Here is a 22919-nt window from a genome sequence, read left to right as displayed (position 1 = left end):
GTTTGAGAAGTTCTTTATAGATCTTGGATATCAGCCCTTTGTCATTTGCAAATACTGTCATTTGCAAATATCTTCTCCCATTCCGTGGGTTGCCTCTTTGTTTTGTTGACTATTTCCTTTGCTGTGCAAAGCTTTCGATCTTGATGAAGTCCCAGCAGTTCGTTTTTGCTTTTGTTTCCTTTGCCTTTGGAGACATATCTTGAGAGAAGTTGCTGTGGCTGATGTCGAAGAGGTTAGTGCCTATGTTCTCCTCTAGGATTCTGATGGATTCCTGTCTCATGTTGAGGTCTTTTATCCATTTTGAGTTGATCTTTGTGTATGGTGTAAGATAATGGTTGAGTTTCATTCTTCTACACATAGCTGTCCAATTTTCCCAGAACCATTGATTGAAGAGACTGTCTTTTTTCCACTGGATATTTTTTCCTACTTTGTTGAAGGTTAGTTGGCCATAAAGTTGAGGGTCCATATCTAGGCTCTCTACTCTGTTCCACTGGTCTATGTGTCTGTTTTTGTGCCAATACCATGCTGTCTTGGTGATCACAGCTTTGTAGTAAAGCTTGAAATCAGGCAACGTGATGCCCCCAGTTTTGTTTTTCTTTTTCAACATTTCCCTAGCAATTCCGGGTCTCTTCTGATTCAACTCTTGATGTTCTTCCAACATTCCGAGTATACTTGTACCTCACGGCTTTTGCATTTGCTATTCTCAGTCCCTGGAATGCTCTTCCCCAACATCCACATGGTCCATTCTTTCCCTTCTTGGTCTTCACTCAATATTGCCTTCCCCTGAGGTCTTTTGGACTGAAATTTAAATGATGTTCCTTCCTGTCTGTCTTCTTCCTTGGTGTTTTCCAGCACTTAGCTCCATGTGACAAGTAATACTTAATCATGTGTGTATTTATTTCCACCAGAATGTAAACTTTATGAAGGTTAAGATGATGTGTGTGTGTGTCTACTGTGTGTGTCCGCACCTATATGCCTAGTGCTTGGAAGAGGGCCTGGAACTTGGTGGACCCTCAATACATAAATGTTTTGAAGAACAAAGTCTTCTCTGAAGTATGCATTCTTCTATAACTTGCCTTTTCTTGGTCTTGGCGTGAATCCTTCCTGCTGAGCTGTGAACCTCTGAGTCTCTAATTTCCATAGCTGTGTACTATTGCAGAGTGTGAATGCACACACTTGTGTACCCACCATCTTGTGAATGGTCATTTGGGGTGTTTTCACTTGTCTTGAGAACAAGGAATGCAGTCTGAAATGTTCTCGCATGTTCCTCGGTAGACATGTACAAGAGTTTCCAGAACATTCCCCTCTGAGTTCACTTTAATCTACAATCCTTTTGAAATCCATTGTCTGGCACTGGTATGCCTTTATTTTCCTTCCCTTTGCCTGGATTATGGTATTAACATTAAATGCTGCACCTTGACTATGAGCATCTTTTCTCTGAAAAAGTCCAAGCTCATCCTAAAACCCAAGAGCCAGTCTCGGGCTGCCTGGACAGGACCTGGAATGAGTGAAAAGGTTGTCCTTCAGCACCTGTGCCATTTCAACATCCAGGGGTGCTCCAGGGTTGATCAGGATGGTGTTTTCTATGGCTTTCAGTCCTCCTGTCTTTGATTCTCCCAGCCTGTGCAGAGCCCCTGAGCCCTCACTGCTAAAATTGTTTGCTATTAGAAGAACCACAATGTGTTTTGCTATTATCTTGCCCCTGGGCATATTTAGTTGTCCCCATCGGTTCTGCTCACTGAGTTGGCCTCTTTGGGGAGTGATTCCTTCTCTCTACTCAGCTCTCCCTCTCACAATTTGCTCTCACAAAATGCATTTCATCCCCTTCTTTTACAGCCTCATCAGTCCAGCTTGTGACAGAGAGAGTGAGGCTGGCATGTGATGGAGGACCTGCAGAGAAGTCCTTTGAGCCCTGGACTTCCACGAGATGTGTGTAATCCTTCCCAGGAATGATGCTGAGATGACTGTACTCTGCAGACCCAATATTTGTGCTGTAATTCAGGGACAGCTGCCAGATTCATTGACTGGTTCAAGAGACAAACTAGAGAACCATTTTCTGTTCCAAATCATCTTAAGCTTTGGAAAGTGACATGCTATTTTATAAGCATGTGTGAGGGTCTCATGGCACTCAAAAGTGGGGGGAAGAAAGTTATTAAGATGTCTCTAGTGTCTTTATAGATGCATTTAGATATTGACTTGGCTGTTGTAAACAAGAGCTGCCAAATAATACCAGCCTAAATGAAAATTTATACTTACCTTTCCCATAAAGTGCAGGACCCAGGCCTCTCCTCTGTTACTGGATGTTCCTCCGATGTCACTGGGATGCTTGGTGCTCAATGACTGCTGAGGCTCACTTCCAGATGCTTCCATTTTAGCCAGGAGGAAGAAAGAAAGAAAGAAAGAAAGAAAGAAAGAAAGAAAGAAAAGGAGGGAGGAAGGGAGAGAGGGAGGGAACGATGGAGGGAGGGAGGGGGAAGGGAGGAAGGAAGGAAGGAAGGAAGGAAGGAAGGACAGATGGACAAAGGAGCTGGCATTTCCTTGCAGGCATAAGTTGGAATATACATATGTCCACAAAGCCTCAAGCCCCCTCCCAATCTCCAGCCAGGTGGCCACATCCTAAGGTGAATATTATTCCTCTGGAAGAGGGGAGGAGTAGAATGATGACCTTCTGCCACACTGGACATGATTGCTTGTCTTGCTCCTATTCAGGCTCCACACTTTCCCTCAGGCTGGATAAGGAGGCAGAAGAACCTGATGTTCTGTAGACAATGGCAGGAGAGACCTAGACACACGTCCCAGTTCTGCTCCAGCCAGATGCTTTGGGCATGTGGTTTAGCTTTTATCCTCAGCTACCTCCTCTGTAAAATGGAACCACAGAGACTCCATCGTAGAAATGGTCTGTTGTTCAAATCAATCTGACACATCGTAAGTGCTCAATAGCTACAGCTTCTCATTTATTTTATTAAGAATATCCAAGCTCAAGACTCATGAAGTAACCCACTGAGTGAGCCCTGTGCACAGGGAAGGGTGTCCCTTGGAGGCATTGCTTGAGCTAAGACAAGATACCCTGTTTTCCTCAAGTCTTCAGCTTGCATGGAACCCAGAAAATCTGGGTGCCAGGATCTCTCTCTCTTCTTCAATGATTTCTCAGGGAATACCCATAAAATGTTGGTTGGCTCTGAAATATATTCCACCTGGTATTACATAAGAGGGATTCCAAGTGTCCTTTGACTCAGAAATACCTGGTGGCTCTGTTTTCACCATGTGGCCCTGGGCTTTCCTGGAAGTACCATGTCTTTCTGAGAGAGGAAACCATACCCCTGATGCAGAGATGGTGATGCCTTACATTTCTGGAGTATGGGTTATAATGAGAAATGTAATACATAAGTTTGGGCATTGGTGTTGAAGTTGAACCTGGGTTTATGTTTTGTCTCGATGTTGGCTATGTATCCCTGTGAAAATTAGTCTCTGGGCTGCAGTGTCCTCACCTTTAAAATGGCTCAAAGGTAAGACTCTCCTGTAAGACTGTGAAAGCAATTTAGAAGGAGTGGGTGTCTTTTGGGAGGTTTTTGATCACTGCTTCAATCTTGTTACTAGATATCGGTCTATTCAGGTTATCAATTTCTTCCGGTTCAATTTTGGGAGTTTATAGTTTTCCAGGAATGCATCCATTTCATCTAGGTTGCTTAGCTTATTGGCATATAACTGTTGATAATAACTTCTGATGATTGTTTCTACATCCTTGGTGTGGAGAACATAGGCAGTAATCTCTTCGATATCAGACACAGCAACTTCTTTCAAGATATGTCTCCAAAGGCAAAGGAAACAAAAGTGAAAATAAACTTTTGGGACTTCATCAAGATCAAAAGCTTCTGCACAGCAAAGGAAACAGTCAAGAAAACAAAGAGGCAACCCACAGAATGGGAGAAGATATTTGCAAATGACAGTACAGACAGAAGGTTGATATCCAGGATCTATAAAGAACTTCTCAAACTCAACATACACAAAACAGACAATCATATAAAAAAAAAATGGGCAGAAGATATGAACAGACATTTCTCCAATGAAGACATACAAATGGCTATCAGACACATGAAAAAATGTTCATCATCACTATCCATCAGGGAGATTCAAATTAAATCCACATTGAGATACCACCTTACACCAGTCAGAATGGCCAAACTTAGCAAGGCAGGAAACAACATGTGTTGGAGAGGATGTGGAGAAAGGGGAACCCTCTTACACTGTTGGTGGGAATGCAAGTTGGTGCAGCCACTTTGGAAAACAGTGTGGAGATTCCTCAAGAAATTAAAAATAGAGCTTCCCTATGACCCTGCAATTGCACTACTGGGTATTTACCCCAAAGATACAGATGTGGTGAAAAGAAGGGCCATCTGTACCCCAATGTTTATAGCAGCAATGGCCACGGTCGCCAAACTGTGGAAAGAACCAAGATGCCCTTCAACAGAGGAATGGATAAGGAAGATGTGGTCCATATACACTATGGAGTATTATGCCTCCATCAGAAAGGATGAATACCCAATTTTTGTAGGAACATGGATGGGACTGGAAGAGATTATGCTGAGTGAAATAAGTCAAGCAGGGAGAGTCAATTATCATATGGTTTCACTTATTTGTGGAGTATAACAAATAGCATGGAGGACAAGGGGAGATGGAGAGGAGAAGGGAGTTGAGGGAAATTGGAAGGGGAGGTGAACCATGAGAGACTATGGACTCTGAAAAACAATATGAGGGTTTTGAAGGGGCGGGGGGTGGGAGGTTGGGGGAATAAGGTGGTGGGTATTAGAGAGGGCATGGATTGCATGGAGCACTGGGTGTGGTGCAAAAACAATGAATACTGTTATGCTGAAAAGAAATAAAAAAAAAAGAAGAAGTGGGTGTCAGAGTTTGGAAAACAGTGCTGGCATACAGCAAGTCTTCCCTGAGTGCTGATAACCAAGTTTAAAACCCTTAGAATCTTGGTGTTTGAGAGTAGGTGGGATGGAACTTTATACCTCCCCCATGGTATAAGAGGAAGCAGGTGCAGCTACTTTGGGTCACATGGGATTGCCAGAAGGTGTGTTTGCCTTCCTTGTATCTGCATGACACTCAGCACTGGGTTGGATTCCACTTTCTGTCCCGTGATACCAACTCAGAACCAAAGTATTTGCAGGAGTTCCTGTTCCTACTTCCAATGAGGCTGGCAGGGAGCCCTGTTTGTCTTACTCTCACTTCCTCTTTCAAGGCTCCATCTCACTTTGCTGGAGCTGCCATAACAAAGAAGCACAGATGGGGCAGCTGAAACCACAAAGCTTTATCTCTCCCAGTCCTGGTGGCTTGAGGTCCAAGATTCAGGCTCTGACAGGGCTGGTTGAGGACCCTGTCTCTGGAGTGTGGATGGCCATCTTCTCCCTGTGTCCTCATGTGATCATCCCTCTGCATGTGTCTTTGTGCCTTAATTTCCTCTTCTTTAAAGACACCGGTCTTGTTGGATTAGTGCCCATCCTAATGGGCGGCCATCACTTCTATAGGGATCCTGTCTGCACATAATAGTCACGTTCCCAGGTCCTGAGGGTTAGGACTTCAACATAGGTATTTGGGAAGAGACAAAATTTCTTCTATAATACCAGGTTTCTGAGATTTTGATTTGCTTAACAGATGTGTTTGGGTGAGACTTCTTTTTCCCTATAAACCATTATGTATATTTTTTTCTTGACTAAAAAAAAAAAAAAGAAAGAAAGAAAACCCAGGAGGTTTCCCCTCCCTTATTCAAATAAAATTTGCTTTCAGATATGAGTAAAATGATAGAAAATGGAACCTGTGCCATTACAGATAAAAATGGTAATGAGTTTTAATAGTTCATTTTGGTTTTTGGTATTGAAATGAACGGGGAGAGAATGATCCTAGAGCTCTGAGTCATTAGCTATCTGCTCACACAGCAGGCAACTGTAGAACTTTAAGAAAAAAAACCCAAACAAACACTGCCAAGCACCTTTACCATCAGCTGTCAGCTATCATGCGAGCCTGCCCACCAGCATTGTGTGGTCGCTAATACAGCAACAAGGTTACCTCAGCTATTGGTTATTGATTTAAATCACAAGCACGTGGATTGAAATAGAGCCTCTGAGAATCCTTTTTGTAAACTCAGGTTATTTGCCACAGGAAAATGAAGTTTAAAGTGGCAGGGAGAACTGGTTAAAAAGACCTGGCAGAGTATGCAAGTTTTAAAAGGGTAATTGTCTGTCTTGGCTGCTAGGACAAGAGGAGGGAGTAGGTGGCCAAAGATGCCGCCAGAGACAGACCTGGGACGGTCTCCTGGCCTGGAGTCCTTGGTCAGGAAGCTCGTGTAGACACGCCTCAGGAGGAACAGCATTTATTGGAAGGAAGCTCTTCCTGAGGAAGAGCAACGCGATGTTGACCTCCACACTGAAGTTATTTGCACAAATCTGTACCTTCTTGTGCATTTTCATGACAAGATTGAGTATGTGTTTCTCCCAGGAAGAAAAATGGCTCAGAAAGTAAAATCATTATTGTTTTAAATGTGACAAATCTCTAAAAGTATAGCCTAAGGAATGATTTTGAGAAATCCTTTTAATAGAAATTCAGTTACAAGGGGCAAACCCGGTGCCAGCGACCCGCACCCCACCCCCGCCCATCACCCTGGTATTTGGGCAGCTTCCCAGGGTCATCTGAGCTGATGTTTCCAAGATTTTGAATCTGCTAGTTCCCATACTCAAGCCCTGTCCACAGGCCCCACTTTCCTTTGAGAACCCAGATGCTAGCCCCTCCCAGGGCATTGTCTGTGTAGTTCCTGGGTGGCCCCTCCTCCTCCCACCACCCAGGCTCTCTGGAGTCTGCAAAGCCCACTCCAGGGAGCTGTGCAGAGTTTGCTACGTCCTTCCCAACCCTCTGGGCCCTCTGATTTCATCTCAGGTATTCATGCGTTTTAGCTCCAGACACCTGCAAGCTCCTTGGAAAAAAGAAGAAGAAGAAAAGAAGAAGAAGGAGGAGGAGGAGGAGGAGGAGGAGGAGGAGGAGGAGGAGGAGGAGAAACAACACACACAGCACATCTTTACACAGTGGTGTCTGAAACATGCCAGAAATGAAGCTGATATTTGCATGGAAGAAGCTAGCTTGCTTTTATGTTCGGTGCCGAACATTGTGGAAGAAACAGAGCCCAGCTTCTATCAGTTGTTCCCTAGAGCAAAGATCGGGGGACCTTTCCACTCTGGGTATTCAGATTATGTTTCCCGCCCCATGGAAGCTTCTGGGTTGTTGACAGTGAACAGAAATAATGGAGGGGTGGTGATCTCAGGTTGTAATATAGGGGCCAAGGTACAGAAACTGGCCCAAACAGTAGGGAAAGGAGGGTAGAGAAGTCTGGTTGCTAAAACCCATAGTCAAGGGTCCCCAGATCCCGGGAACATGGTGCACATTGAATTGGAAGCTGTGAATATGAGAAGGGAAATATTAGCATGTTGATTTCCTTATAAGGAGACACCTACAGATGTAGAAAGAGCACCAATCATGTCAACAACACGTAGGGAGTGGGAGAAGGCTGGGGTCTCAGGGTGAGGATGGGGACAGCCAGAGGTGGGTTGCTGGAGAGGGGAGTGGTGAGGAACAGGGAAACCTGCTCAGGGTTCCTTTGCTCTGCGGTCTTCTTTCCCTGGGCTGTGCCCTTAGAGACAGAGGAAATTCGGGAATATTGTGTAGGTGGCCTGTGGCTCCTTTGTGAAGCAGCTTTGTGGTGACAAAAGGGTATTTCAGAGTCTCATGGTCTCTCACCACTTGCTGTGGGCATTGGGTTCCAGGGAGGGCTGGTCTCTCCCAGGGATGAATAGAACCATTCCTGTCTTCAGTGTGGTGCTCCCTGTGCCTGCCCTTGAGTGCCTTTCCTCACCTCTTCACCTGCTGAAAAGATAGTCACATCCTCTGTGGTCATGTCCTCCCTACAGGCTTGCTACTGAAAGGCGCCCCTGCCCACTGCACTCCCAGAACTGTATCCTTGCGCAGGATTTACTGAGTGCAATCAGAAGCGGCCACATAGGGGTCTCAGCAATATCTAGAATAAACATTTGGAGGGCGGAGGCTGTTTCAACACCACTTAGAAAATTTCTTTGAGCCCACAGATTCAGGAAGTGCTCACATTTTCCTGCATCCCAGACAGAACCTGCCCCAAAGTCGATCAAGGCCATGTGCTCTAGACACTTGGCCATAATGTGAAAGACAGTTGAGTAGAAGGGTCCTTCGGGAATGCTCCTGAGGCTGGCCAGATGTACCCTGCACTTCCAACCCACCATGGTCACCTCCTTCTCAGGTCATTTTCATGGAAAGGATGAGCCCATCCTTGGGGGTGCTGTGAGTGGGAGGGGATGCTCCATGAGCCCAACAATCACCCAAAGTTATTGGTTGGTTGAACATGGAGTGCATTAGAGTCAAAGATTCAACAGCAAATGATTAAAGACCAGGGTCCACGTGTGGGAAGTATCTTCTGGACCTTTCCTGGCTCTACCAAGAGTCTCATAACCCAAATTTCACAAGGATAACAAGTTAGGGAAACATGGAGTGACCAGAGAATTCATCCAACTTCTTAACTGAGAAAGGAAGTTGGGTTTGACGTGCCCTCAACATGTGTGAGCTCTGGGAAGCATATTGTTTAAATGTTTGGTTTCAAGGGGCTATGCGTGGCAAGGGGCATCTTCAGCAGCTCACCAGGGTGTTGGTGTTCTCGGGCAGTTTCCTCAGATCCATGACAACTGTCAGGGAGCAGCACTGTCTATCCAGGGGCCCAGAAGAAGCCTGCACCAACTCACCATGCAGAAACCGTTCTGTCTCTTCTTTAAGGACTTGGAGAAGATCAACTCCAAGGAGGAGGAAGAGCAGCTTTGTAGGTATTGTTGTGGGTCTAGTACGTGGTGGGGTTTTAATAAAGTTAAAAGCTACTGTGTGTGTGTATGTGTGTGTACATACTTATACATACGAATTTGACAGTCCATCTACAGACACACAGCAAACACACACCCGTTGGCCATCTTGAGACACACACACGTAAACACACTCTTACAGGTCCATCCATCTATTCACGCATCCATCTGCCTAGATAGATGGACACACACACACATACTCACCTGTCCACCTAGTCACTCACTGATCCATCCACGTAAACTTATGCACACATACACTCACTCATATCCATCCCTCTATCTGTTCATCTGTCTAGACACACACAAGCCTGGATTCATATGTTCACCATCCAAACATATACACATCCATTCATCATCCATCCGCTTACCCATCTATACACAGACACCCATACACACACAGACACCCCCACATACACATGCACACATATTACTTTTTAACTGGTAGCTAGCCCAGCAGAATCCCACAAGGCACCTTGGTCTATCAGCAGGGCCTTGAGCTGAGTGGGAAAGTGACTTTGATTAAGACCGTTGAGGCTCCTTTCCTGAGCTTTGTTGATCTGTGCCCGATTCAGGATGAGAGGTTGGAACCCCTGCTCACTGGCCCACTGAGACCGGCCATCCTGTGTAGGATTTAATTGCTTTCTGAGGAGAGACACAATGTCTACGTTAACTCATAGAGGAGAGGGAATGTGGATATGTCATCAGACACTGTGGGATTCTGCAGTTCCTTGCAGCAATAGCTACCCCTTCTTCTCACGCAGAGCAGGAAGCCCTCCATGATATAATGCTTACATCTCAAAATGAGCTGGCTACAAAGCATGGCTAGGGAAGCAATAGGGTTTGAAATACACCTGTTAGCAGTAGCCCTACTGTGAGCAATCAAAACTCTGACCAAAAAAACAGTAGCTTAATCACCATGTGCATTAATATTCCCAACCTTGATGTTCCCCGATGTTTAAAACAACAGAAAGTGCTTTTGGAACCTATTGGAAACCACTGGAGCCTACTAATGCATGCCAGCTCCTGGAGAGCCTTGAAATTGAAGTCAATTTGCCTTAATAAAGCTGTTTAACATTAATTTAAGGTGGACCCAGGCCAGGTTTAAGAAAAATAAGAAAAATGCAGTGGGTGGGTCCAGCCGAGCATCCTTCTGGGTTAGGAACAAAGGGGCACCAACTGCCTCCCCTCCTCCAAACTATTAAACACTGTTCTGGCCCCCACGGGAAGCAGTGTTCTCCCACTCAAACCTTGTGTTTAGAATTTTGAATCCTCAGGCTATTTTGATGGAAGTTTAATCTCTTTATGCTGCTACTGTAGAAATAGCTGTTATTAAAATGTTGTTGTATAAGATCTAGTTGACGATCATAAAAACTCTTTGAATCTTTTGAAAACCTTCTTTCTTCTTTCTGTCAGGAAGTCATATTTTTGTAAATTAGAACTGTGCTAGTCATTGATGTGAAGTCGGGGACTGAAAGGAGGTGACGGGAAGGGGAATTTTGCATCTGCCTTTCCAGCTGTTTCTACATGAGAGCATGTTGTCCTTGCCAGAAAGCTCACCTCCCAAATTCAGTTTCTGAAAGTTGTCAGGATTCAGACTGCTCTGCTAAATTCTCTGATGCGGAAGGGACTTATTGACAAAAATCCCTTCCTTCTTTGTCTTTGTTCTTAAATTCAATCTCACCATTGAAAGTGAACTAAATATTTAGAAGAAATAAAAAGGTAAGCTGAAATGTGCCATGATGTATCATAGCCTCACTCATTAGGGTGGAACATTCTAGAGCACTCCCTCTGAGATCCTAACATGACCATTGAGATTAGCTGAGTGCTTTGGCTACCTGGTGATAGGCAGACCACAACCAACTAGCTCCCCTGGCTTCCCAAAGTGATTTTAAGAGTAAAAAAAAAATGCTTTTCCAGGGAGAAAAGGTGGGTGTTAGTTCAATCCTTTGTATCATGTTGCCACATAGAACTCTTTGCAATCTTCCCACTATAATTTTTGGTTATTTGTTGAGTCCCTACTGCATGCTGGGAACTGTGCTAGACATTTTAGAATCCATCAAATTATGTGTTCCTCATAATAATTTGCCATGGGTGGTGTGATTATCCTATTGTATACATGAAAACAATGAGATTTGGAAAGGGCAAGTCGCATGGCCAAGGTCAGGTAGCTGTGGATGCAAATTTACATCTACAGAAAGCAGGAATTTGCATCCACAGAAAGGCTCTGTTCCATAACAGGCTCCTCCTCATCTCCATAATCGTCATCATAGACATCACCATTGTCATTTTGTTGTTTTGCTTAGAGAACTAACAAGGGAAGAATCACTTCCTGCAAACTACGCATTTGCCAGGGTAAAATATTAGTCATACCAGCATAATGGTCTGATATGATGTGCTCGAAAACTTCCCAAACAAGTTGAGAGGAAAATAGGAGCCAAAGGGGAAATTCTGGTTACTTAAAGAGACAGCTAGGACTCCAGACCTGGAAAGGCTTAAACTTGATTCAGTGAAGACAGAACAAATTTAGATTAAGACTATGCATATCCACATGGAAAGAATAAGTAAAATGATTTTTTTGTGTGTGCCCAGGCACAATGGCACAGCTAGAGTAGTGTCAGGACTCATTCCTATACTCATTCCTTCAGTCAACCACTACTGGCTAGTTAGGGTACTAGGATCCAGAAATAGCACACTAAAAGATAAAGACCTTGCTTTCACAGAGCTTACATGCTTGTGGGAGCAGTGGACAACACACAACCCATATAAACATATATTCTGTCAATTCTGTGGAGAAATACAGAGCAGAGTTAGAAGTTACCAAACTGCAGTGGGTATGGATATACACCAGATTGTGTGTGATGAGGTTGGGAAATCCCCAAAATGTGACCAGAGGCCTGAGGAAGAGAGGGGCCTCTAGAATATCTGGGAGGCATGCATTAAAGCAGAGAGAGCAGCCAGTATAAGGCTCGGAAGCTGAAGAATGCTTTGTGTGTCTGAAGAACAGCAAGAAGATGAATGAGGTTTATGAGAAGAGAGTCACAAAAAGGTCTTACTTCTTAAAGTTGAAGACATAGCCAGGGACTCATTGTGTAGGGCTGCCTGGACTACAATGAGAGCTTTGGGCTTAACTCTAAATGAGAGGGGAGCCACTGGGGCCAGCACATGGCAGTGCAGGTGCAGACTTGAGTGGAATACTGGGGCTAGAAGTGAGGGGTATTTAGAGTCTGGGCATAATTTCAAGGTAGAAGCAGAAGTTTGATGATGGATTGGCTGTGCAGTGTAAAAGAGGGATTAAAAGGTGGATTTTGCCTGAATCCAGAAAGCTGATGCTGCCATAAAATAAGGTAAGGAGGACTGTGAGAGGGGCAGGTTTTGAGGGGCTGATGATGACACCTGGGGTATGAATGTGTTAGGAGTTGTTGGAGAATTTAAAGTCAAAGTGTGAATGTTAAGGAGAAGTGGCAGGTGGATTCCCCCATCTCTATCTCCCAGGGATCATGTCCTTGTGAGATCTCCTCTCTTTGAGGGTGAGTGGAACATATGACCTACCTCTAACCAACCAACTATGGGAATAGTGATGGGAAGTACATGATTATGTTACCATGTGTTTCTACATTTGTCACATTGTAAGACTACAGATGGCCACATTGTCACACTGTCAGTTCATCTCAAGGACTCCTTCTCTTGCTAGCTTTGAAGAAGCAAACTGCCATGCTGTGAGCTATAAGCTGGAGAGGGCCATAGAGCAAGGAGCTAGAAAGCATCAAGAAATGAAGCTCTCAGGCAGCCTTCAAGGAACAGTGTGCTGCCAACAACCTCCAGTTTGGTGGTGGACCCTTCACCAGTCAAGCTTCAGATGAGACCACAGCCCCAGCTGGCATCTGGACTGAAGCTTTGTGACATCAGGAGCAGAAGATCCAGAGGAGCTATGCCTGGACTCCTGACCCCCACAAACTGTGAGACACTATTTGGGTGTTGCCAAGAGCCATGATGTTTGTGTCAATGTGTTATGCCATGATACAGGAGAGGATGCCATAAATACTGGGGAGGAAAGGAGATGTTGAGGGGAACTCCAGAGTGATACCTGGGGCCTTTCTTCAGAAGGGGCATGTGGGCCGGGTAGTTTCTCCAGGCCAGTCCTTGTGAGGAGAGCATGTATTGGTGGTGTAGATGGCGACCCAGCAGATTGTACAGACAGACACCATCATTTCTAAGTGTGCTGCTTCAGATCTGCTCCAGGTGATCTAAATGTGGCAAACTGGTCAGTGAGGGGCCAACTGGCAGGTACCCAAAAGCCAGCATCCCCCTTAGGGCTCTGCAGTGTGCACTGCAGCAAATTAGCTCTAAATAGAAAAAGGAACATATGGACCAGGAGATAATGTTTCCTCATAAATGAGAGCCCTCTGGGCTACACTCCCTGCAGATCAAAGAGAGATTCTTTCTCACTTTTCTTTTCCCATCCTACTCCTCATCTGAGGCCAATGGCAACCCCCCACCCTTCAGTCAGTGTCCTCTGTGGTTATTTGCAATGGGATTTTGATTGTAATCTCAGAGTTTTTCCTGTTTGTCTTCCAAGTTGTAAAGGGCAGAAGCTCTCAGGCATCCCTGTTGATTGCCCAAGCAGTGGCTTTTGGCTTCTAGCTACTGGATTCCAAAAAGTGCTGCCCAGTTTCCACGCTAGTTCATCTTGTTGTTCCCTGGGGCTACGTCTTTTCTCCCTGATGGGATATTTATAGACAACAGGAGAGGAGGCTATGCTTTTTCTAATTGCACACCACTTGACAAACTTCTCCATTCATTCAAACAGCATTTACTATTACCTGCTATAGACCAAATGTAGTCCTTGACCCTGAGATGCAAAGACAAGTGACACACTGTCCCTGATATGGACATTGACATCACTGTCTAAAGAATTGCTTTCCAGACAGTTTTAGTTAGAAGACCCAAACCAAAGAGGCAACCAGACAAATGAAACATTGGAAAATGGGGAGAAAATTGAATAAGATCCAAATCAGCCTATTCCATCTCATCAACTGACCATAGATCTTGTTTAAAACCATAGTTTGGTGAGGAAAGAGGCAAATGTGTCACAATGACTGGACAATGACTGGAAACCTACCACTGTTCCACATTGTAATGAGCACATGATGGGAAAATTATGTCCTTTACCAGAAGGAAGACAACTTTCCCGTACATTTTTTTTTAACCTCCATAAAGGATATTCACACAACCATAAAACTTATGGGTAAAACGTTTGAAGTTGGACTGGATTGCATTTATAGAGATTGAAAAAGGGCTATTGCATCAAGGGTTAGCTATGTCTTTACAAAAGTGTTCTAGCCCTTTGTAGCTGCAGTGTAAGATCAGAAACTTGGACCAAAAAGTTTAGTGCAGTGGGAGTCTCATTGGGTACAAGAGTAAGTATGTGTTTTTTGGACAGATCCAGAAAGACCTGTTGGACAACCATTGAGTCAATCCCTCAGAGTGCATTAGGCACTGTCTGAGGTGCTGAAGATGCAGTAATGGCCAGAACACCCCAGCCCACACTCCTGGTGCTTACAGTCCAGGGAGTCTTGGGTGGTACTGAGGTCTGCTTCAAATGGAATTTAGGAATAGCCGTAGTGACTGATTTTCCATTTTCTGGGGTCATTGGAAGAATCTTCCATCTAGATTTTGCAATTTTTCAAATTTGAATCCATATTTCCATGGTGGATGTGAGTTAGAAACCTGGAGGCAAAGACATGCTGTGTTTGTCAAAAGGACGTCTTTCTTTTGCACTGAAAGCAGAAGTCTCTTACCACAGTTGCGCAGATCCTTAGTGCACAAATGTGCAAAGTCAACCTAAAGAGCCCATTTGTCTTGCAAAGCCACAATCCCATAGCAGTGCTGTACACGTGACAGGTGATTAGCCAGTGAGAGACTCCACGTCCCAGCAATCTGTCTATTTTCACATAGTTAAAAAAAATGTATACAAATGATGTTCCAAAACAAAGCATGTTAGGTGTTTTGGACACACTTTAAATGAGATTATTATAGACTGAGAAAGAGTTCCTGCCTTAATTAGAAAAAATCTTGGTGCTCATACTGGGAAGCTAATTGGCACCATCAAAGCACTGAATGATTCCTAATTTTGCTAGTTAGAGGCACACCTGGTGACTTGTCTCTCACTGGTACCCAAAGATTTGGGCGAAGAAACTATAAAAAGTAACAGCTGTGGTGATGTCAACTCTTCAGATGTACAATGTTGAGAACTTGCTCGTGGGTTCAGTCCTATGCATGGGGCCAGTCAGCTGGCCTGGGGGTGGGGGTTGGGACACAAGCAGACTGAAGACAGAGGGGCAGGGAGCATAGGGACACACCCAGTCCAGTGCAGACTCATCTTGATGACACTGAGGATTCTTGGGCAGCATGGAATGTCAGGATTGTAAGGGGGACCCAGCCCCATGAAGTAGTTTCCATTCTTTTCATTAAAAGGCAGGAAGGTAAGAGGAACAGGGATAAAAATATGTGGGAACACAAGACTCTTTAACCACTGTGACTCTCAAAGGGAAGAAGGGAGAAAAAAGCAGAGGTCTCTATCTTTTACCCAGGTGATTAGTAAACTATGAAGTACACAAACTCCCTCTGAGGTGGGAGAGTCAGGGACCCCACCCTGATAGGACCTGATCCACAGGCTGGGGTGGGCTCTGAGAGTCAAGGGGCACGTCCTCATTGCTCCCACCATGAGACTGACGCAGCTGGCCTTGGCCCCCTCCCTGTTCCCCCGGTTCCACACGGTGATGCTCAGAGGCCTTCAGGATACAGATTAGGTTCGATGGGGTTACAATATGAATCAGTCTGTGCTACACGGGTGGGTGACGATACTCCCTCATCAACACAGCCCTTCAGAACTGGCTTTCAATAAACAGTATAATTCTGTGAGTCCCACCTGGCCCTTGGGCAGGATGGGTGCTTTATGAGTCTTTCAAAACAGAACATTCCCACCCAGATGACGAACATACAACAAAACAGCTTTAGCTTTGGGTCTTACAGAGTCTTTCTGGGTCTTTCTATGTCTGAAGTGTGTATAAAACAAGCAAAGATAGCACCGCACACACACGCGTGCACGCACGTGAGCACACATATACACGGCAAAAAATGACTGTCCTTGACCATCTCATTCCTTATTAAATGCTCTAATTTCTTCTCTCCCCTTCTCTTACCTTATAGTTTGGGAAAAACCCCTCTGGTACACAGACACATAAACACAGAAGCTGTGTGGATGCCTTATCTGAAAACAGATGTTGGAAGCTGGCTTCTCTCCCAGGGGAAGGTCTTTGGGTGAATTTGTCTCCCTGAATGAAGCCGTGGAGTCATTGGTACATTATATAAGCGTACACCAGTCTATCACTAATAAGGAAAGTTCTTGAAGCTGAAACTAGCCCAATGGGGGGATGACGCCTTACTCCCCTTCTTCTCCATGGAGATTTTTTTGAAAAGGAAGATTCGTTGCCATCAAGCTAAAGACTTCTAAAACATTTGGTAAAGTAGGGCACAGGTGACTTAACCAGGTCAAATGACTTTTTAAAGGCTTATACTTAAGTACCAGTCTTCTTAGTAAAGATCTCTCAGACTTCAAAAGGTGTTAAAAAGATTTGGAAGGAAATTGAGTGAACCCAGCTGAGGGGTGGGGATGGGGAACCTTAACTTAGACCATGATGACCCAGATTGGTTGTAATACCACGGAATAGCCACATACTTGAATTTAAAAGTGTTTCTTAATTTTTTGGACTGGTTGATTTTTTAAAAAGGAACTCCTTTCTTTGAAGACACTCGAGTGTCTTAGACTGAGATGAAGGCTTAAATGGGAGTGACTTTCTCATGATTCCAGCAAAATTTCTTAACAAATAAAGACACAGGATGCCCAGCTGAATTTGAATTTCAGATAAACAACAGACATATTTGTTTGTAGTGTAAGTATATCCCGTGCAACATTTAGGACATATGTGTACCAAGAGTTATTTGTCATTTTCTGAAATTCAGGTTTAATGGGAAGCCTGTATTTTACGTGGAGTTCCTGATTAGGTAGGACCTTCTGATTAGCCTCATGAGTTGTTGTTAGAACTGCCTGCTTAGGGGCAAGTCCAGAGTTGCCATTTGGGGCGTTAGTGCCTCCCTACTTTTGGTTGTGGATATGACATTGCTGAGCAATTTTGCATAAGGTTCCCACACCCCACTGGGCATCAGAGAACTCTTGGAATAGGAGTTTAAGGTGTCCTGTGGGCTGGAAGTAAGGTGCTGTCAGGGCACACCTGCATAATGGGGGACAAGACTGTACAGAGCTGGTCTCCATGACAGCGGCTGGAAGCAGAGGCCAAGAGGGTCCAACATGGTGTTCAAGAGATGTCTGAAACATGCAGTTTGCTGGGAAGGATGAAGAGCAGGTGTAGGTCTAAATGACACATTTGTTGGTTCATTCAGCATTGGACATGGGCCTGCTATGGACAAGCACGAGAGACTCAAACCTGCTGTCCTGCAAGTCTTCTCCCTCGGTAGATGCATTGACAACCCAGAAGTTTTGCTGGGTGACAGCAGGGACTGTGTACCTCATTGCTTTTTCCTTTTTGACTGAAATAAGAGCAGACCTGGGCCATATACGGTGTTGGTGGACACTGGTTGTTCTAAAAACCTCATTGTAAATAAATCAGTATGGAACTCAAGCTGCGAGGAAGAGGAGTGGGCTTCGTGAACCCTGAGGCAGGAAGGGCACAGGGCATTTCAACACAGAGAGGACAGAAGGCCCGTGTGGTGGGTACTAGCAGCAAAGAAGAGTTCATGGAAGGGGTTGAGGGCAGTAAAGACAAGCTCACAGGGATTCCTGAGCCGAGAAAAGAGCACAGTCTTCTTGCTGAGCAAGAAGGAAGCCCATGAGGGGGTTTTATACAACAGAGCTGCTCAGGCCACATCCACTCCCCTCCTAGTACCCTACTTCCCCCTCAATCCCTGGCAGTATTACCTTATTCGCCGTTCCTATAATTTTGTCATTTCAATAATGTTGCATTAATGGAGCCATAAAGTATGCAAGGTTTTGGGACTGGCTTTTTTCACTCAGCATAAATCTTTGAACAGTCTTGCTGGCAGCTGAGTGCATCAGCCATCTGCACGTTTCTAGCGCTGGGTCTAATTATGTGGGGTGGACACCCCAGTTTGCTTAACCACTTTCTCACTGAGGGGCATTGGGTTGTTTCCAGTTTGGGGCTATTAGGAGTAAAACAGCAATAAACATTGGTGCACAGGTTTTTGTGTGGACCCAAGTCTTCATTTCCATGGGACAAGCGCCCAGGAGTGTAAACATTGACTTCTACAGTAATTGCATATTTAGTTTTTAAGAAAAACCCCCAACTTTTTTCCAGAGTGCCTGTTCCACTTTAAATTCTCACCAGTGATGTGAGTGATTCAATTTCTCTGCACCCTTGCCAGCATTTAGAGTTGTCTATATATATATATATATGTATATATATATATACATATATATATATTTTAATTTTAGCCATTCTGATAGGTGTGTAGTGATCATCTCATGTGGCTTTAATTTGCATTCTCTGATGGCTAATGACACTGGACACCTCTTCATATGCTTAGTTGACATTTTTATATCCTCCCTGGTAAAGTATCTCCTCATCTCATTTGCCCATCTTCTAATTGGATTGCTTTGTTTTTCCTTCCCTTCCCTTCCTTTCCCTTCCTTTCCCTTCCCTTTCTTTCTTTTCCTTTCCTTTCCTTTTCCTTCCTTCCTTCCTTCCTTCCTTCCTTCCTTCCTTCCTTCCTTCCTCCTCTCCCTCCTCCCTCCCTCCCCCTTACCGTCCCCCTCTCCCTCCCCCTCTCTCACTTTCTTTCTTTCTGGTATTGAATGTGGAGAGTACTTTATTTATTTTAGATACTAGTCTTTTGTCAAATATGTGACTTGCAAATATTTTCTGCCTATCTGTGGCTTGGCTTTTCATCTTCTTAACAATTTTCCAGAGAGCCAGAAGATTTTAATTCTGATGATGAGTGCTTTACCCATGTTTCCTTTATGGATCCTGTCTTTGGTGTCAAGCATAAGAGCTCTTTGCCTACCCTAGATCTTAAAGATTTTAGCATCCTGTGTTGTTGTTTTATTTGTTGTTATTTTTCCCAGAAGTCTTACAGTTTTACACTTCACACTTGGTTCCATGACTCATCTTGAGTTAGTTCTTGCAGAAGGTATGAAGCCTTGGTTGTGTTTGTTTGAGACTGTGGGTATCTAGTTACTCCAGTGCTCCATGTGCATCCTGGGCCTGCCGTTAACACGGCACCAAGACTGGGGGCCTTCCATACAGACATGATTCTCTCCCAGCTCTGGAGGCCAGACATTCGAGTTCAAGGTGTCAGCAGGGTTGGTCTCTTCTCGGGGCTGCGAGAGACAATCCAGGGGTCTGCTGGAAATGTTTGGTTCTCCTGGGCTTGCAGAAGAATCTCACAGACTTGTTTATTCCTGTTTCTTCACCTCATCTCCTCTGTGCCTATGTCTGTCTCTGTGTCCACGTTTCCCCTTATTGTAAGGACACCGGTCATGTAGGATTGGGGCCCACCCCAATGACCTCAAGTAACTTTGATCACTTTTGTAAAGACCCTATTTCCAAGTTCTGAGGTACTGGGTATTAAACCTTCCATACACCTCTCTTGGGGTGGGGGAGGGGAAGATGCAGTTCAAGCCATAACAAATGTCATTTGTGGAAAAGTCTATCTTTTCTCCATTGAATTATATCTGCACCTTTGTCAAAAGTCAACCAGGAATATCTGTATGGGTTTACTATCTGTACCTATCAAAGAGTCTGAAGCAGGGGATTCCCCATCCTGCTATAAAGATAGGGAAACACAGACAATAGGCAAGAGAACAAAAATATAAGACTTAAAAGGCCAAAAAACTGGACACTGTTGGCAATCTCAGAGTATGAAACACAAACAGGTGAATCTGAAAGGAAACCAAGGATTAATTCCAGAGAACAAAATTGTGAGGAAGCAAATACATATATTCCCTAGGTGGACTGAAGATAAAACTAGATAGAGCCTAAGAGAAAGAAAACCAGTGAATAAAAACACTTGAGATCAGCCACAGAGCTGTGAGGAGATCAAAGCGCTAAGAACGTTCAAAATGGAAGAAGCATAATATTAAAAAACAGGGAATTTTTACAGTTTTCCAGGAAGGAAAAAAAAAATCCATGAAGGAATGACAATCACAATGAGAATACAGCAACACCCTAAGACATCAGAGAGAGACTTCAGGGAGCTAAGGGAAGAACAAGTGACCCATGTTTCAAGCTTGAGGAGAAAATAAGAACATTTGGACATGTACTTCAGACATAAAACGTCCACGAGATCTTATATGCACGGCCCTTTCTTAAGTAACCTCAAAACGAGGTTATTTTTATGAAACAAAAGATACAAATGCATCTGAATGTCAAACTTTGGCAAAGGGGTGGACAGACAAGGACTCTCGTCCACAGCTGGTGGGTCTGTGATGTGATGCTTTCCCTCTCACAAAGCATTTGGCGTGAGCCGGTAGAACCGAGATGTGCAATCCTAAAGCCCGCAAATTCTACTTTTCTTTTTAAAATCTGCCCTTGACCTAGAAACTCCTGTATGGACGCACCAGAGGTTGTGAGCAAAGGCGTTTCTTGCAGCATGGTCAGGAAGAGGAGAAAATGTGAAATAATTTAATGTTCATGAACGGGGAGGTATGTAAATAAAGTGTGGCATGGTCATAGTCTAAAATAGTGTTTAGCTACTGGAAAACTGATTTGGTTTTAGAGTCAGCCTGGCGAGTGCTCAAGAAATGAAGCTGAATTTTGAAAAAGCACAAAAGAATTAAGTGTACAGCACTGTCACACTCAAGTCAACAAGCCACAGGTAACGGTGCTAAAAAGTCTCAAAGATTCACATGGTGTGTGTGTATTTGTATACAGAACTTGGACAAAAGGGATACTTTCTGGTAAAGAGAAATTATTCAGACCCTTGTGAAAATGGAAATCAAGAATTTATTCAAGACTTTTGCGACAAGAGAGAGATTGACTGCACTCTGAACACAGCAGGGGCAAGAGGGACCTTCAGCCCAGGAGTAGCGTGATGGGGTCACAGATCGAAAACCGAGAGGTGAGGTCATCAAGGGTGGGGGATTTTTGCTGAGCTGAGTTCACAGGCTTCTTGCTGAAGGCAGGCCAGGATGACCAGCTATCAGTGATGGGCCGGTTCTCGCCTAACCGAGTCAGCAGGTTCTGCCGCTGGATCTGGTAGGCTGAAGACAGGGAGAAGCACAAGGACGGAGAAGCTGAGAAGCCGGCTCAGCAGAGCCCGTCCAAAGTTCGGCCAAGGAGAGCCTGTCAACACCTACGTCTGGATGCTGGTTCCCACTGGAGTACTTCCTGTGGAAGGTACTTCCTGAGAAAGTCTCAAAGGAAACTTTAAAACAGACGCATTTTTTCTTTCATATTCAGAACAATCTGAATCAAAAAGACAAATGGCATTTTAAAATATGTTGAGTGCAGAGGAATTTGTTACATTTTTTCTTTTTCTTTAGTAACATTTGTTACACTTCAAGGTGTACTTTCCTACACCTTGGATTTGAACAGAGGGTGGATTGGAAGGGGACATACAGGCATCTGTGGGAGCCTCTGGCAGAGATGTCCTTGGTCCCATTAGGACAGGTGGAGTAGAGCTGGCTGGGGGGGGGGCGCGCTACGAACCAGCAGGAAGCACAGAGACCCACTAACAGCCGAGGCCATCGTTCTACTAGGTATTGCTGTATAACAAAACACAATACCTCCAAACAAGAATGACATGGGTGTTCTTTTCTCTGCGGGAAACGACCCACCAGTTCCGCTAGGCTCACTGGCTGCGAGTGGAGTCTGCTTGCCCAGGTCCGGCTGGCATGGCTGGCGCGGCTGGCGTAGCTCCCACTCTCTCTACATAGTCTTTCACGCCACCACTGTCCCCCAGCAGCTTTCTAAAGGACAAGTCCCAGGACAGAAGCACTCACCAAGTTTCCCTGTGCCATTCTCTGATGTCCCATTGCCTGGAGCAAGTCACACCATGAGATAGGAGATGGCTGCTGGGGACAGTTACTCTAACTTACTGGCACCATCCTAAAATGATTAAGATAGTGTTGTATTTTGGAGGAGAAGGGAGTTGAGGGAAATTGGAAGGGGAGGTGAACCATGAGAGACTATGGACTCTGAAAAACAATCTGAGGGGTCTGAAGGGGCAGGGGGTGGGAGGTTGGGGGAGCCAGGTGGTGGGTATTGGAGAGGGCACGGATTGCATGGAGCACTGGGTGTGGTGCAAAAATAATGAATACTGTTACGCTGAAAAGAAATTTAAAAAATTTAAAAAAAAAAGAGAGCCTAAAAAAAAACAGATAGCGTTGTATTGACATAGAGATAAACGAGACTCAACTTAAAAGCCGACCAAACACTGCAGGAGAGACAGAAGAAGCTACTGAACAATGAGGCAGGGTGGTTTACCCTCCTCTGAATCAAGAATTATCTGGATGAGATAAGGGGTGAGAAGGGACTCTTTGAAAAAGGTGCCAACATCACTAACTACAGAGTGAAGGATCCACCCACGTGATTCCATTAAAATTAGAGATGTTGGGGCGCCTGGGGGGCTCAGTGGGTTGAGGCCTCTGCCTTCGGCTCAGGTCATGATCTCAGGGTCCTGGAATCGAGCCCCGCATCAGGCTCTCTGCTCAGCGGTGAGCCTGCTTCCCCCTCTCTCTCTCTGCCTGCCTCTCTGCCTGCTTGTGATCTCTGTCTGTCAAATAAATAAATAAAATCTTAAAAAATAAAATAAAATTAGAGATGTTTACCCAAGGTGGAAAAAAAGGTGCCGTGTTATGGGAGAAGAGATCTCAACAGACATGACGGTAGAGGACCGAGTGCAGATGGTAGAGGGAGCCTGTATTAATCACCCTGGAGAAGATGGATAGCCCAATAG

Source organism: Lontra canadensis, unplaced genomic scaffold (genome assembly GCF_010015895.1).
Source record: "Lontra canadensis isolate GAN:19392208 unplaced genomic scaffold, GSC_riverotter_1.0 scaffold25, whole genome shotgun sequence".
In the NCBI taxonomy this organism is placed as follows: Eukaryota; Metazoa; Chordata; class Mammalia; order Carnivora; family Mustelidae; genus Lontra; species Lontra canadensis.
This window is presented reverse-complemented; position numbering follows the sequence as displayed.